The sequence below is a fragment of the Falco biarmicus genome, chromosome 4 (genome assembly GCF_023638135.1).
Source record: "Falco biarmicus isolate bFalBia1 chromosome 4, bFalBia1.pri, whole genome shotgun sequence".
Classification (NCBI taxonomy): domain Eukaryota; kingdom Metazoa; phylum Chordata; class Aves; order Falconiformes; family Falconidae; genus Falco; species Falco biarmicus.
In genome coordinates, this window is record NC_079291.1 from 108,049,814 (window position 1) to 108,065,847 (window position 16,034).

Genomic DNA, 16,034 nt, shown 5'->3' on the forward strand with positions numbered 1-16,034 from the left:
CTGAAAGCCCTATTTCAACTGTTATCTTCTTCATTGCATAGTCAATAATGACAAGGAACCAGACTCTATTATAGTTATTTCTTGTCAGCATCTATTTATTTTTATGCAGAAGTCAGGAGAGATTTCTTTATGAAAACTGTCTCCACTCTGGCCTTAAAAGGTCAGTAACCGCTTGGCCGGGTGAGGCACTTCGTACACACACATCTGTCCCGTGAAGCCACGTTAATCTTGTGCACAGTTTGCATAGGTGTAAATAAATAGACCATTCTGTGCTTGCAGCCCTCAAACACATGCGTCCTTCCCTATTTACACATTGTGCTGGGTGAGGTAAACCTTGGCCCAGGTCCCTTTCCCAAGGCAGACCCTGGCTTAGACACCAGGTCCAAGCCGGGAGAGCAGAAGCCCCAGCAGCTTCTTCCCCAGATCACGCAGCACATCTCCCTGAGCGCAGCCCTAAGAGGTGAGCAGATACAGAAATAATTTGTGGTCTCTGCAGCAATTCCAAAGGAGAGAAGTTGTCATTGCTGCTGCCATTAAAGGTTTGATGTTTCTTAGAGCAGTGTTATTGCCAGCATCCTGTGAACAAGCAGCTAATTCTGTGTACTCAAGGCAGACAGGCAGGACACAGTATTTAGGAGGCATTCCTCTTGCGAAAATGTGCTCAGTTTTGCTATAAGCCAATGTGCTCGTGGCTGATGGACCCACGTGCGATTTGGCCGCAGCCCTTCTGCGTGGCTCCACAGTGGGAGTCCTGAGCTCAGATGTACCTACGGAGTCACAAGACTAAACACTATTTCCCATAATTGGTAACCAGGATGAGAAATCTAGACTAATTGGGGGGTGGGGGTTATCTGGATTTGCTTTGCCCTTAGGTATATTCCTTTTGTGTGTATATATATTTTATATATATATATGTATTTATATATATCAAAAACAAACTAACCTTAGACATAATAATAGCTAAAAGCCATACTTCAATTTGTTATTCATTGTTATTGCTATTAAATGGCTGTTATTCATAACACAGCCCTACAGTACTTTGGATCTTAATCTCCTTTTGTGGTATAAAATGGTCCAAACAGCTGCTAAATGGAACAAAAGTGTAATCCATCAGTATCAATTTGAATAAACATAAACATCCCATTTCCTTGCAGACAAACATGGCATGGGCTGAGCAGCTTGTTTTGACCATCAGAATGATGTTCCTGGAGCTCTAGCAAAACGGAAAAATGGGGCATTAACCTGAGCCTGGCACGTGGCACTCCATTTTGGGGAGTTTGGGGGACGCGAAAGGCTGGAACACACTGTGTCTGTGCTTTTTTGGGGGCTGGAAATTGGGAAAGAAAAGTTTGAGGCTGAATGCTGCTGGCAGAGCCATGAGTGTTGCTGTGGGCAGTGGTGTTTCGCAGCCGTAGCGCTGGCTCCCCAGCTCCTCGTGCCAGCTCAGAAGAGCTCCTGGTGGCTCTCCAGGGGACGAGAGGATTGTCTCACTGCAACTGGAGTATGGAAACCCCAGCAGAAAAGAGCCCCCCTTACATCCGCTGTACAAGCAACCATGCTTCAGTCATTTTCTCCATGAAGGTACAGCAGGAGAATGGTCCGCCATGATCCTGGAGCCAAAACTGAGGGGACCCCAGCTGAGCACCTGCACACCAGGGCACAGCTCCGCTGGCTTCTGCAGGGGCAGCGAGCTTGCGGTGCCTTTCCAGTGTGCAGCCACCTCCCCAACACGGGGTAGTATCTGTCCCTGGGCAAGCTGACACGTTTCTAAGGACTGCCAGGGACAGGACTATTTTAGGTAACAAAATTTAGAAGTGGAAGCTATTGGCATGAGGTTCCCCGAGAGACCCCACTGCCGAGAGCTCTCTAAGCCCCTTCCTCCTTTGCGGCAGTGCTCGCCAGCACACTCCGGGCGCTTGGAAATGACCATGACTGGAGGAAGAGGATGATCAGAAAAGTCTGGTTTTAAGAAGCAGAAATGCTTTCTCTGATTGAATTTGAAAGTTATAAACCTGAAACTAATCAGAAAAATGTTTCTGCTTTTGAAACGCAGAGCTATTTTGAACACACATGCATTTCTGTTCATCTCAGGTTCAAAGAAAAGCAGGCACTCGGCATTCAACCGCCGCTTGGCCGACAGGTTGGGTAGGATGGATGAGGTCATGCTTGTCAGCCCCATCCCAGTATGTCTCCTATATGCTGTACCTCTACATTGAGTGAATGAAAGCGAGTCTAGAGATGCCTAACAAAAGGAAAATCAGACACGTAGTGGGTTATTTATATTAAGCTGAAGACAGACTCCACAACTTGGGGCTCTGCTGGGGAAAAGAAAAAGGGAAGAGGGGAAAGGAAAAATATTGGATCTGGCAAAGAACATCTTGTGTTCACCCACAGGTAACTGCTGCCCTAAGTCACTGCTTTGCCATCTTCTGCGGGCACTTAGACATGGATAGGCACCACAGCAGGTACTTTCTCAGGAGCCCAGGGCTGCTAAAGTGACTCCAGAAACAAGAGCGCTGCTCCAGCCTAGCAAATACCTGGCACTCCAGGACTATCCAGGTGATTTGTTCCATGTCTTGGCTTGCACCGTCAGCTGTGCCTCAGTCAAGCAGAGGTAGAGATATCAGCTTTTGTTAGTACCGAGGTAGACGACTGCACCATCCAGGAGAAATCACCTGATACACAGGAAAGGAAATATCATGGATTTGAGTCTGGGACTACATGGGAGTTCCTCTTTATCTCAACAACCAGGCCTCTAAATCTTCCCTAGCAAAAGAAAATTATCGGCAACATGGCTTTGTTAATAACTAAAATATTTTAGCATATTGCAAGTGCGTGCAAAAGGTCCACGTGCTTTTAGCTACCATCAGTCCAAATTCAGAGTCCCATTTGAATGTGCTCTGCTGTATGAAAGTAATTGGAAAAATATGGCTAAAAATGTGTCTGTACACATGCACATAAGAAAAGCAGCTTTCATTAAACATAGAAACATATGCCAGATTTAAATCGCAAGTTTCCTCTGATTACTACAGCCAGCACTGGGTACATGGAATGGTACCTTGCTTGGCTTGATCACGTGCAACACTGATACTTCCAAGCAAGTCAAGATAACTCCAAGAAGTCAAAAAAGAGGGGATAGTTGGAATTTTGGAGACTGACTGCCAAGTGTTGTGAATCTTCACTGATCAAGCAGAAACTAGCACCAAGTCCCTAGGAGACACCATCAAGGCAGAAAACCAGGAGAGCTGTAAGAGTGAGACCTCGCTTGCTTGCAGCAGCTGTCAGCGCAAGACCTGATGAAGATACAAATTCATTTATATCTTCATGGTGAAGATAGAAACTGATCGGTTTTGTAATATGTGAACCTACGCAGGTAAGCATGCCTTTCGCTTGGTTTTCTGCCTGATGCTGATTGCTTGTACGTACTTCTGTACCCAGGTTGGTTTTAGAAAAGTACTTGGAAGGGAAGAAAAATGCTTGGGGAGCTCAGAGGGCCAGAAGAGCATCCTGGGCTGTCCACCCTGGCCGGTCAGATGTGGTAAGGGCACTTCCATTCCCAAAGGTGCTCAGATCCCTTGAGCCTGGCAAAAGCCTGGTGGCTGCAAGGGGGACCAGGAGCCCACACTGTCCTGCTGGGTAGTTGCCCGTAGCAGCTTTCATCACCTTTTCTGCCACAAAACAGCTGGAGCCGTTCCAACATGCTCTACTACCCATGGATGACACCCAAGCCTCCAGCAGGAGCAGACCCCCAGGATGCAGCGACACACCTCCCCGTGTGGGTGACTGGGAGGCCATGGGAGGGGTCGGGGTCAGCAATGCAACAGGCCAGGCTACGGAGACAGAGCAATAATGCATGGAGTGCTCCATGGCAGAGCAGCCACCTGGGCACGGGAGCGTGCCAGGCACGGATGTCCTTCCTGACCTCAGCAGCGATGCACAGACACCTGAGGGAGCACGGCGGAATCCACCGCCGCACAGGCAGCTGTTTTCAAAGCCCAGCTTGTGCATGCACTGCTGCAAACCTGGCAATCAGCTTAACTCCACCTAAGTGATTACACCGCGTCTAATTGTGTCTGTTTACTCTCAGAGAGGCCACACCACCGCCCACCACCCCATGGCCTGGCCCGCTGGGCTGGTTCCAAAGCGGAGGTGCCATGCCGCCGCACAGCGCTGCTGCGTGTCCTGTTTACAGTACGAGAGAATTAGCCAATCTGCCTGTTTACACATGATGTTAGCTGGCCTGCTGCTGTAATGGGAGTGCAAAGATCATGGGTTTAGTTTGTAATGTGTTTAACTTGTTTGTTTTGAGGCTAAATTACCAGACCTTTCTGTTAGGGAAAGAGAAATTGTTTTTAAGGGGCCTCTGTAACATGAGCCCAAAGGTTAGATGCGTTCTTTGAATGTGGTCTGTGACCAGCTGAGGTTCAAGTGTGGTGCTTGATAGAGAGCTTTCAGCAGCCACCAAAAAGGCAGTGAATATGGCAATGGGGATTTTAAATAAAAGGTATTAATCCATTACAGCGCTCACAGACAAACGCGATCTGCACACTTGCGCAGCAGAGGCAGCAGGCGCTCACAGCTCCTGCCTTGGGCTGTACAGACACGCTTTGGCCTGAGGCTGCCCAGGGATGCAGGCAGGCGAAACTGCAGCAGTGCTGTGGGACCCCACAGCTGTGGAAGCTTGTATTTCTCCATGAAAGAAATATATATATGTGTAAAAAAAAAAAAAAAAAAAAAAAAAATGTGCCTTGAATGGCTTTGGCATCAGCCTCTGTTTTGCAATCACCTCTTCCCAAAGGAGACTTCCTGCTTAGCTGAGGGTTCACAACCTTTGTGTCTTGTCTTTTTCCTTCCCTTTCCTCTTCCTCTCATTTTCCTTTTCCTCATTTTCCTTCCTTTTTTCTTCTTCTCTACCTCTCCTCTCTTTTCTGGTTTTTTTTTCACCATCTATGTACTGGGAGGTTGTTTATGTGAATGGTCCCATTAAGCTCAGTGACATCTCCTGCAGCAGACAGGTCAGACTAAGGGTTCCCAGCAATTTCTCTCTGGGTTCAGAAGGAGCACTCCCGCATGGGACAGTCTAGGAGAGGCACCATCCCAGCAGAGCACCAGAGACTCAGCCAGTGGCAGTCACCATGCCCTCAGCACCGCACAGCCCAAGTGCCTTGTAAGAAAATTGCTTCAAAGACACTCAGTCACTTCCAAGGCAGTGCCAAGGACGTGGGACATTAAGTTCCCAGTGGGACCGTTACAGGGAGTGGGTCAGGCCAGGGGAGCAGAAGAGCGAGACATGCAGTCTTTTGGATGGGGAAAAATATGCAGTTCAGATAATGGTCCTACAATGTATAATGTTTAGAAACATGAAACCAACAGAGCTAGTTTTTTTTTTTTTTAATTGGGAGTGTAGAGTTTTATTATTTAAAAGGTTTTATAAAGGAGTTTTAAATAGACCATGGAATTGCTATAGCAGGTTTTTTATTTTCTGTTGGAAATTACTCAGCCATTTGGTTTCTATTTTTGCAAAAAGCACAAGCTTTTTGAACAATCATTTGATATGCTTGTTGATGCATCACAAAAAGGAGATATGCTTTGAATTCTCCTTAAAAACCCCATGTAAACACAAGGCTTATGTATAATTGCAACAAAATACCATCTCCTTATTGAGTGCTTTCACATGTAATTTCCTCTCTGACTACTGCATGTAAACATGCTTATTGTATTTGGGAAACTCCCAAATCTCAGGCACAATCAGGATCAATACCTTAGCGAAGGCAAATTATAGTTTAAAATGCCCATGTTCTGCAACCAGATGCATGAATGGTAACAGAGAAAGAAAAAAAAAAAAGGACGTTTTAACATAGAAGGACAGTTGTATGGCCCCATTTTCCCCTCCTTTGTGTCAGTTTCTCACCACACACACCAACATCCTCCACACCCAGGGACCACCGGTCCACAGGCTGTAGGGCAGACATCCAGACACAGGAGCATCATTTCAGACACAGCATCTCTGTCAGTTGCTATTTGTGTTAAGATGGACAACAGATATTGCAATACACCCATATCAATGAGTTGTCAACAGCTCACCTCTCAAGGTGTCTGTCATGGGTCACAGGTTCTCCCACTTGTCTCAGCTACATTGGGCACCAGTTGTAGTCAGAGTCCAACTCAGTTTGCATCACACAGGGCACCCATTATTGCAGCACAAAAACTAGGAGGCTGCAACAAGGCTTTTACCATTGGTCAGATTCTACTGTCCCTGCTGTTTCTTCTTCCTCCAGAGGCCAGACCACACTGCTCCTTCCCCACCCAACCCCCTCTCCCACCATCCTCGGAGCTATTTAACTACTTAGCAGAAACGAGCTACAGCTGCACATCATCCGTGTCAATCAATGCACCACCTTCACCGCAAGGCCACAGCTGCGTATTATCAATGCTAATCAACCCACTGCCTCCATTTCTCTACATCTGTCCCCTAAATTGTCCCCTACGTTTCTCTTTCTTTTTGTAAAGAAAAGACAGTGTCTTCCACTCATCGGGGTTGTGTTCATTTTTCTTGCATTTTGTTTCCCTAAAGCTGTGCGAGGCTGCAATAGGTTGGACGCCAGTGGCTGCTGCTGCCCCAGGTCTGTGGCTGTGCCGTGCCAGATTCTGACCGCCTCCCCAGCTGCACCACCATCACCACCTCAGAACAAGCTGAAGAAAGGGGCTTCTGGGAGACTTTCTATTAGGAACACCATAAATAAATAAGCAACAGCACCAAGACATCACACAGGTGAGAAGAAATAGCAACTGGTGTGAAATCCTACAAGACAAAATACTTGAAAATTATAAATTACCATGGAATTAAGTGGATTGCCCTGGTTTCCCATTGTGCACATAGTACATTTCTGTGCATGGGGTCGGTCACTGTGTTCTTCCTTTTTGCTTCCCCACAGAAGCCAGCCAAAATGCTCTATTCATTTTCCATTTTTTTGATCTTCAGCATCCCTATGGAGACTTGCAGGGCCTTTCTAGTTTAGAACATAAGCCATTACTAGCTTCTTCCCCAAGGCTGGGCCTTCTGGACAAATTGTTGAAAGTCTAAATCCTATTAATTTGTAGGTGAATAGCCATGAAATTCTCTTAGTAAAGTCCTAAGGTATTATTTGTACCCCTACGGCCATTTATGGCTATAATGGTTATATGGTTATAACCATCTTTATGGTTATCATTTTCCTCTGCTGAATCTGATATTAAAATTTAACCTAGATAGAGTTCCATCTGCACCTGAAGGCAAAACAAGATCAGGTTTCTGCTTCTTCAAAGCCCTTCAGCTTCCTTTAACTGGATTACACAGCTCTGTGCTGAGCACAACAGGGGGGTGCTGCAGCCTGGACTCGGCCAGCGTTATGATATGGCAGCGCGTGCTTGGCTTTATCCACATACAGGCAATCACGTCACTGGAGTGCACAATATTGACGTCAAGCAAAAGAGCTGTGTAGCATGAGTATCCTATAAAAAAAAAAGGCTTGATTACAAGTTGAAGTGGTTTTCCCCTTAATTTTCTGTATATTTTTTGTTTTCAAATTTGTTTTTGCTATGCCCTGATTTATCAAAGGACTAAAACACATGCTTAACTTTAAATGCCTCACTGCAGCTAAAACTAATCGCATACTTAGTCTTTTATGGCTCAAGGTCATAAAGAAATCACTAGCTTTTCCAAACAAATACTTCAATATGTTAATTACTAGCAAACCAAATTCCACAGCCTCTTTGGTTATGGGTGTAGGTTTGTATGCCTAGCTAGAGAGTTCACATATTTCTGCCTGGGATTTCCCAGCACAAATGTAGGCACCACAGAAATATTCAGGACATATAAAGTCCAGAAGTCTCAGACTGTATACCTTGGTCGAACATTGGTGTGTCACGTGTTTACTTGGAAATGCCTGACCAAATGTATAGAGTAGGACAAATGCGCAGTGCAGAACCGCTGCTTACTACGGGTTTGCATCTGATGTGCCACAAAGCACTGAGCAAAAAAATGCTGTCCTGACCCTGCTGACACATCTGTGTCAGAGATGCCTAACCTACCAGGGTTACCTGAACACATCTGTGAAGTCTTCAGCATCTCTTCAGCAAATGTTTCCCATCTAGCTATAGACATATGATAGCCTTCTCCTGACCACATAGTTCATGCAATTCACGTTTTGCCTGAAGATGCAAGGGTGCAGAGGCTGGGGAGGGAGCATAAAGCACAAGCATGAGACATGTATGGCAAGATGATGGTGGCTTAGAGCCGGGTGGACACGAGCACGTCAATCCTGACAGGGATGTTGTGGCAGTCCTGATCACTGTGCACCAGCACCATCTGCATCTGCACATTGGCTTCACCTTTGGGTTTTCATTTTTCCTCTTTAAATGAGGCTGAGAAAGAATCACCCTTTCCTCTGAAAAGGTAAATCATTATTTATTTATGAAAGGAAGAGGTGAAACTAAGGATACAAAATGTCTTGTACTTAAACATATGCACACATGCAGCATACATACACACCATGTCTGTGTATATGCACATAAACATATATAAAAAATACATACATATACATATGTATATAAATAATACATAAATATACAAGCATAGATATATACAAAAATATGAAAGCCGTACTGCATGAGTAGAGTTCCCATGGACATTCCCTCTGACAGCCTGCGGTATTCACTCCCTCCCTCTATACTGGCTGGTTTTGCCCCCAGAATTCTTCGTAGAACAATAATATTTTAACAGTTGCAGCTTTAAAAAGCTTGATTATGACCAATCATTTCTCCCAGGCAATTGTGTATTTAGCAGAAGGGAAAGATTAAACTTCCTAGGAATGAGGTTATTTAGGGCATTAAATTCAAGGAAATAGGTATTTAGGTCATTGTGGGCATGGTTTTTATTTTCCCTAATTTTCAGATTACTTTCGATTAGGTCTGTTCGGAGTGGAAACTTCTTGATGTGAAATAGATACTATCTAAATCATTAGAGCTCATTCATTGCCATGTGCCACCTTTTAGAGCAATTAAACCTGACCTTGGGGTTACCTAGCTGAACACTCACCGACCCAGGGCACTTCCTCTGAATATGAATAAGCTCGTAGTACAAATACAGTCGGGAGGCAGCATCGCTCCTGGCACAGATAATGCCTTTGTTACATGGAGCTGGGGTCCACCGGCTGTTAGACTACGGAATCCATTGATTCGGAACATTCTCTGTTGGGATCAGTCCTGGGCTTTTTTTTCCCCCTGACATCTGGAGTCTATCCCTTCGCCAACCTCTCAACCCTCCACTCAAAAAGAGCAAGTGAGGGAAACAGACAGACTCACAGACAGACAGAATGACCCCCCAAAAAGCTTTGGCGAAATTAAAAAAAAAAAGAAAAGAAAAAAGTCTACATTTTTAAATCTTTTGGACATTAATATTTTTGGCAAGTGTTTGCCAACTGAACTCAAGGCAGCCTCGAAAATACATCTCTGATCCACCCCAGACTGGCTTCTTCTCACTTTCAAACTTCAGGTAGTTCTTCCCGCAGCCGCGATGTGCAGCACCTGTGTGCCAGATTTGTAGCCCTTTGATCACAATATATTTACAGGGCAAGGAATGTCCAGTATGTGACTAATTTCCCTGGAAATATCTGGGAGGCCAACCTACCATCAGACTTACTTCAGTGCCTTCTTCCTTTGGCAGAAAAATGTGGAAGTTGCCTCTACTTATATTAAACAGAAAAGGAAATGCTGGTAAACAGTTAAGTGGGGTCTTTTTTAGAGAAAAATCTTCTTATATGCTGCCAAGCTATGCTAAACAATAACTGTCAGAATCTGTTAAAAAAGCAGAAAAACAATATTGCTTGGTACAAAACTAATTTTGCCTGCGTTTGTTCACAAGCTGCATTGCATGTTTGGTCCTGTTTACCCCACAAACTCTCAACAGTCCAAGACAGCTCCGAATGCTGTTTCTTTTAGCTTTCATAATGTGTTAAGTAGGGAAAAAAGCCATCTGGCATTCCTTCACCTGGCAGGGCGACTCCTCATTAGGCAGCTGACCTAAAACGTAATCTCCACCGTGACCTATGGAGAAATGCGTGGGACCCACCTGCAAAGTAAAAGCCCTTTTAGAGACAGAATGCCAAATTCCTGACGGCTGATGCCTTAAGATTCACCTTTAGGAGACTTTGTCAATTCTTATTTCATTGCTGTGATCTGCAAAGGTGGGCTACCACAGAGGTCTTCTTGGGTCCTGATGACTTAGAGATAATATTTCTTTTCTCCCCAACACCCCCCCCTCCCCCTTTTCTATACGTTTGCTACATGTAGTGTGCTGAATTATACAGAATTGGAAAGTTTCCTCTTTTACCTCTAGCCTAGCTTATGGCCTGACCTACACGCAATCTGTGTGTCTAAGCTGACTGCCAGCGGTGTTTCAGTGCTGCTGGGATGAGTCCATGCAGAGCAGAGGGAACTGCTCTGTGGAGAGACATTTTTCTCTCAAAAGAGAATAAGCTTTTCTGTATTAATATTTGACAGCTATTTTGAACATTTTTCCTCCCCTATGTATTTAGGCAACAGCAGTCCTGTGAACACAGCCAAAGCCAGCCCGCAGCCTCAAGGACATGAGGTACACATGGAGATGCTATCCAATTTTTTTTTTCAGCACAGCAATTTGGGGACCAGGTTGTACTGCTGTTATGCAAACTGATGGTACCGTGGGCTTACAGATGTTACTCAGGCTCCTCTTAATAAACACTTGCTTCCAAGCAAGTCTTTCTGTTCATTAGCAGGTAGAAATTACAGGTACTGAAGGAACTAAATCAAACCTCCTTGTTCCTCACTGACATAATCCAAGAGGACAAGATACAGAAATACTCCATATTGTCTGACTTCTGAATCCCTTTACACATCTTGTACAGCGGGTGTGCAAAGTCACAGCACAGCATGCAGAAGTAAGGTCAAGACTTCGTGCTGGGGGAGCAACAGTTTTCCACTCTAGTCTATAAACGTCTAAAGAATTAGTAAATGTGCACAGCCATGGCAGATTTGGGGCCTCAAGCAGATTTTTATTTGCAGGTGTAATTATCAAAAAATATGATGGAGACTACTTTAAATCCAGATTTGCCTAAAAATTCCATCCAAAGTAAGGATGCAGCTGAATTAAGTTGCTGTAAGAAAAGTTTCATGTTGATTGCTCTCTTCATAATTGCTAGTTAGTTATAAAAATACTTGTTCAAGAAAACATTTAAGAAACATCCAAGAAAACTTTAAAAGGCTTGAAGACGGTATAGAAAAGTCCTCAAATGTCTGAAGCCTTACTCATACCCTGGACTTGTTCAAAACTTGGCAATTATACTTCCATGATATATTGATCTGGCTGCAGTACCCTTTAAGCAAAGCGAAGCCAAAATTTGGAGAGTCCATGTAGATAGATAAGCTGACGTTTCACTGCTAAGCAATGCTTTCCAAGTGCCTTTAACCACTGTTCTTCGAGTATCCACAAGAGAAATAACCGTGATTGTTACAACATTGTGCTGCAAACAGTCCCCAACCTGTCTGATTAGGGACATTTTTTTTTTTTAAAACTGCAAAATTAAACTTTTTGATGAACTGTTGAATGCCTTATCAGACATTGGACACAGTGGGAGGTTTCCTTTCCCTGGAGTAAGTCATCCGTGTGTCTACCATATAAACATATATAAATAAAAGATGTATTTTTGTAGAGCTGAAGTAGCAGATTTTGTATTAAACATGACTTCATGATCCTAAATTGTGTATAAATAAATTAGCATTATGTAATATGATATTAAAATAATCATGCTATTAAGCCCATTAAATTAATCTGCTCTAGCCCTCCACTTGTTCTGACTCCTACCCAAATGCTGTGTGGATCCAGTGATTGGACTGTTGCTTTTCAAAATCCAGCCTCCATTAAAATCATCTGCTTGATCAGGGAATGGCATTTCCAGTAAGGTCGTAAAGTGAAAGATACTTTGAGAGACAGAGCTATGGAAATTACTGACCTTTTTCTCATCTCAAGTAAGGGGAAAATTATCATTTGGCCTCTTATAATAAAGCCAAAATGATCACAATTCCAGATGGAACTCTTACCATCTAATCCAACTGAAATGGCTTTTTTTCCAAGTGGAGTGGCTGCTAATTCCTGGGGTATAGCATAGTAATTTGGGGATTCTGCATGCACTGAATTTATGAGTGTACAAAGAAACAAAACATGGACTCATCCTGGCTTAACCAGAAATTGGAATTTGTTCCATTACACAGTGGGGAATATACTTAGCCCCAAATTTAAGGGAGGTCTTGTATTTTTCCTGCAGCTTTGATACCACAATGGTTTGGAAATCCTGTGTAGCTTTGGACAACAGCATACTTGGTGACAGGGGTCCTGCCTTCACATTTATATGACTTTAAAAGTAACTACCCCTGCATCCGCAGTGGTCCTTAGTCTGCAATCTTGATGCCTCACTGAGTTTGTCATGTTTATTTATGAATGGGATCAAAGTTACTGACTTTGAGTCTGAAACCACCGGCCAGCTTCCCTAGAAGACGTGTACATGAGTTGTTTTTCTGCAAATTTCTGTTCAGGCACGTTCCCTCCATGCTACATCCTTAAACAAAACTCCCCGGTTTTACTTCCCTCCAGTTGGAATGCAGCAAAGCCAGATACCCAGGGCTTTCATGACAATTGTGCCAATTGAGATTTTCTGTGGTTGTTTTTCAGCATTACAGGAGTAGGCTGTTGCTTCCTAGCACCTAACAAAGCAGAACCTGGAGTCGACCGAGTTCCCGTGGTGGCTGACCAGTGCCAGGGTGAAGGCTCTGGTCCCTTTTCAACTTCATGTACAAATGAAGAATCAAACCAGCCACTATTACACACTTGCAAGTGCAACACTTGAGTTCATGAAAACAGCACTCTTCTGCTCCTCTTCAAAGTTTCTCTCATCATACATTCACATCCCCTAGGGAGCAACTCATTTTCTGTGTAAGGATTTCATTTTATAACCATAATATTATTGTGTAATGAGTATAATGAAATGTCACCCATTCTATGGTATTACATTGGGAAATAAAGGCTGGAGATTCACACCACTGTCATCACCCTTCAGAAAAAGTCAGCAGAGCCAGCACCGTGTCACTGGCAGCAGAGCCATGGGATACAAATGAACTTGTACTTAGTTAAAACACTGAAATTTTACTTGATTGGTTGTTTCTATGTACACAAACAAACAAAAAAAGATTGATTATTGATTACCTGATTACAAAATTGTACATTCCTTGTTAATACAAAATCAATAATTAAAACAATTTTTTTTTGAAAGCAATAAGTGAGTCCCACCTTCTCTGACCATGAGGCAGACACACCAAGCCGTTATCAGAAAGGAGCTGCAGGAGCCTGTCTGCCCAACATCCAGCGTGTTGCTCGGTCTTGCACAGAGAACTGATGGACCATCATTGGCTGAGCTCTATTTGCTGGATAGTGAAAGCAGGATAAATGTACTTGTAATCTAATTCCCATCAACTAGATATTTCACCCCCAAAATCATCTGCACAAGTTGGGAGTGCTGGAAAAACGGCCCACACAGTAATTCACTGCTATTTCAGTGGCACTGCTAGCATCTGTGGTTTGCAGTGTTTTGGTATATTTTTTTTACCAAACTACATTTTATCAAAGTACAAGTGCACAAGTATGAAGTACAGTCCTATTGCTGAGTAGATCTTTGCTGGCCTGGGCACAGAAACACTGCATTCATAGGAGAAATTAAACAGAAAACCCTGCTTAAAGCCAACCCATTTCTTGCAGAATTTTAAATATCTCACAACACTACTCTGGCTCCTTTTTATCATACAATTAGAAAGAATAAGGGCTGCAAAGCAAGGGTTGCCTGTGAATAGGTGGGGGGCTGGCGGCAGCAGCAGGAAAGGCAATATTGCCAGCTCTGCTCTGGCCATTAACAACAGCAATTTGCCCACAAACAATCTGGAAAGAGTTTTCTCAGGTTACAGTACAGTTAATAGAGTTGGAAATTCCTCCTTTTTCAGATTACCTCAGCCTTCTTTATGCAACCTTTAAGTATATGGCAAAGTGCAAAGAAGGTTTTGATAGCATATAACTGATCTGCAGCGCGGGGGCCTGATCCAGGAGTTCATCACTGCTCCCCGTTGCTCCGGGTGCAAAAACACGAGACCTCCCTGTGCAGCTGCCTTTGTGAACTGGAAGGAAAATTAAAACACTTGTAGGCTAGTTTCTGATCTAACTGTTATTTAAGGGGGTGGGATGAATTGACATAAACAACGTAATTTAACAAGATACAACATCACCACTTCAATACCAGATTTTGCTGACAGCCAGAGCATTGCAGAACCTCAGGAGCACCGAGAAAGCTGTTGAGAGGAGAAACAAATAACACAGATATGCCAATAGAAAACATGCATTCTAGATTAATTATAATTAACTGTTGGTCTGAGCCAAAGTCCATTATGTGACACAGATTAATCAAAACATCAGAAACCAGCTCAGTTATTTTGCACATCAGGAATCTCTTCCATAGATCTCTGATTACAACATTATGGATTCTTCATATTGTTCTTTCAAATGTACCTTTCCACCTCCTCAGATTTAAGAGCTGTTATTACAGTGTCAGAGCACTTGATAATAAAAAACCTGTACACCATACATTTACATCAGAAGTGAAGCAAAAGCTGTGGTTATTCTTCATCTATCTTTATTAGAGCTAAGTTTTCATAAAAGAAATCAAACTGGGAGAACTCTGTGTGGTCAACAGTCTTTCCACTTAGAGGTCAGCAGGATTTACCCACACATGGCTTTTGCCACCAGAGAAAAGCCAGCAGGGAAGCAATTAACACCTGCTGGAATCATCTCTACCTGCAGAAGAAGCAAAAAAATGCCCATGCTCTGTAGTTAAAAAAGTGGAGTTCTCCCACTGCATAGACTTGATCCAAAACCTACAAGAGTAATCACTGCTAACTCAAACGGGTTTGAGACCTAGACCTATCTGCTCAAAAGACCATGTCTTCTACTAATTGTTGAAGTAGCAGAGGCAGGGCAGGGAGGGTGTCTTCAAGATGCATTTTCTTTGAGGCCAAGTGACGTTTCAGCAGGGATGAGTCCACAGACATGGGTGACACATGCGCAGCCTTGGTCACCCTGAGATGATGGATGGAAGAAGCTGCTGAGGGCATAACCTCCTTCGTTTATCCCCACCTCTCCCCTTTTTTTTTTTAAGTGCCATTACATTACTGAAAAATACTTATAGTTAATCAGCACTGCTTAATCCTATTCACTTCCATCTGTTCGTCTCTGTAGCCTGACACCTCTCCTGTCCCGAGGCCATGGAAAGCGGAGGGTATTTAGTGCAGGGGCTCTGCCGTTGGAGGCCTCTGGGGAGCAGCTGTCCCCAGTCATCCTGTCCATGGCCCTTTCATTCCCAGATTACATCTTGTACCAACAGTTTGCGTGTGGGAAAAATCAAAGATGTCAGGGGCTCCTCCCAGGACGTGCACTTTGCATGAGGTGCCCAATCACCGGGGCTCGGGCGCTTGACCTTTGTGCTTGTGGGCAATAATGAATTGAGGGCCAGTTTCCAGGCACTCGCCATCATCATCTAGCCCCCACCAGAGCTCCGCCTGAAAGTAATCACTGACATGCCGAAGCAATGAAAGCAATCTGTTGTTAACTGGCTGAACTGGCTTGTCCCGAGCCCCCGGACTTCCTCATTCAGGCGTATTACACAATGGTAATTCTCTCTTTGTTTAAAAGAGAAAATAAAAACTCAACAGGCTAAAAGATGCCTCCTTGTAGCCTTCTCTCCCCTGTGCCAGAGTTCACAAACGGCTGACAGAAAATTCAAGAATGAATGTCCATAGCAGGGACCTCAGTCTTTAGCTACAGCTAATCACGGCATTTCCAATGGTTTGAAATGAAAACACGCTTACAATTTCTTTATGGGTGCAACTTTGAACTGTAATTCACAGAAGACAAAGTTCTCTGCCTT

At 43.8% G+C, this 16,034-nt stretch overlaps 1 long non-coding RNA gene across 2 annotated transcripts; it reads left to right on the forward strand.

The window, feature by feature from the left end:
• The first annotated feature begins 244 nt into the window (after positions 1-244).
• LOC130148997 (uncharacterized) lies at positions 245-13,429 on the forward strand. Of its 2 annotated transcripts, XR_008821752.1 has the most exons (5): positions 245-460; positions 2,395-2,465; positions 6,575-6,772; positions 10,575-10,630; positions 12,743-13,429. It is a non-coding gene; the product is annotated as an uncharacterized LOC130148997 (long non-coding RNA). The 2 variants fall into 2 exon arrangements; XR_008821751.1 differs by lacking the exon at positions 12,743-13,429 and having other exon boundaries at positions 246-460; positions 10,575-11,579.
• The last annotated feature ends 2,605 nt before the right edge of the window (positions 13,430-16,034 follow it).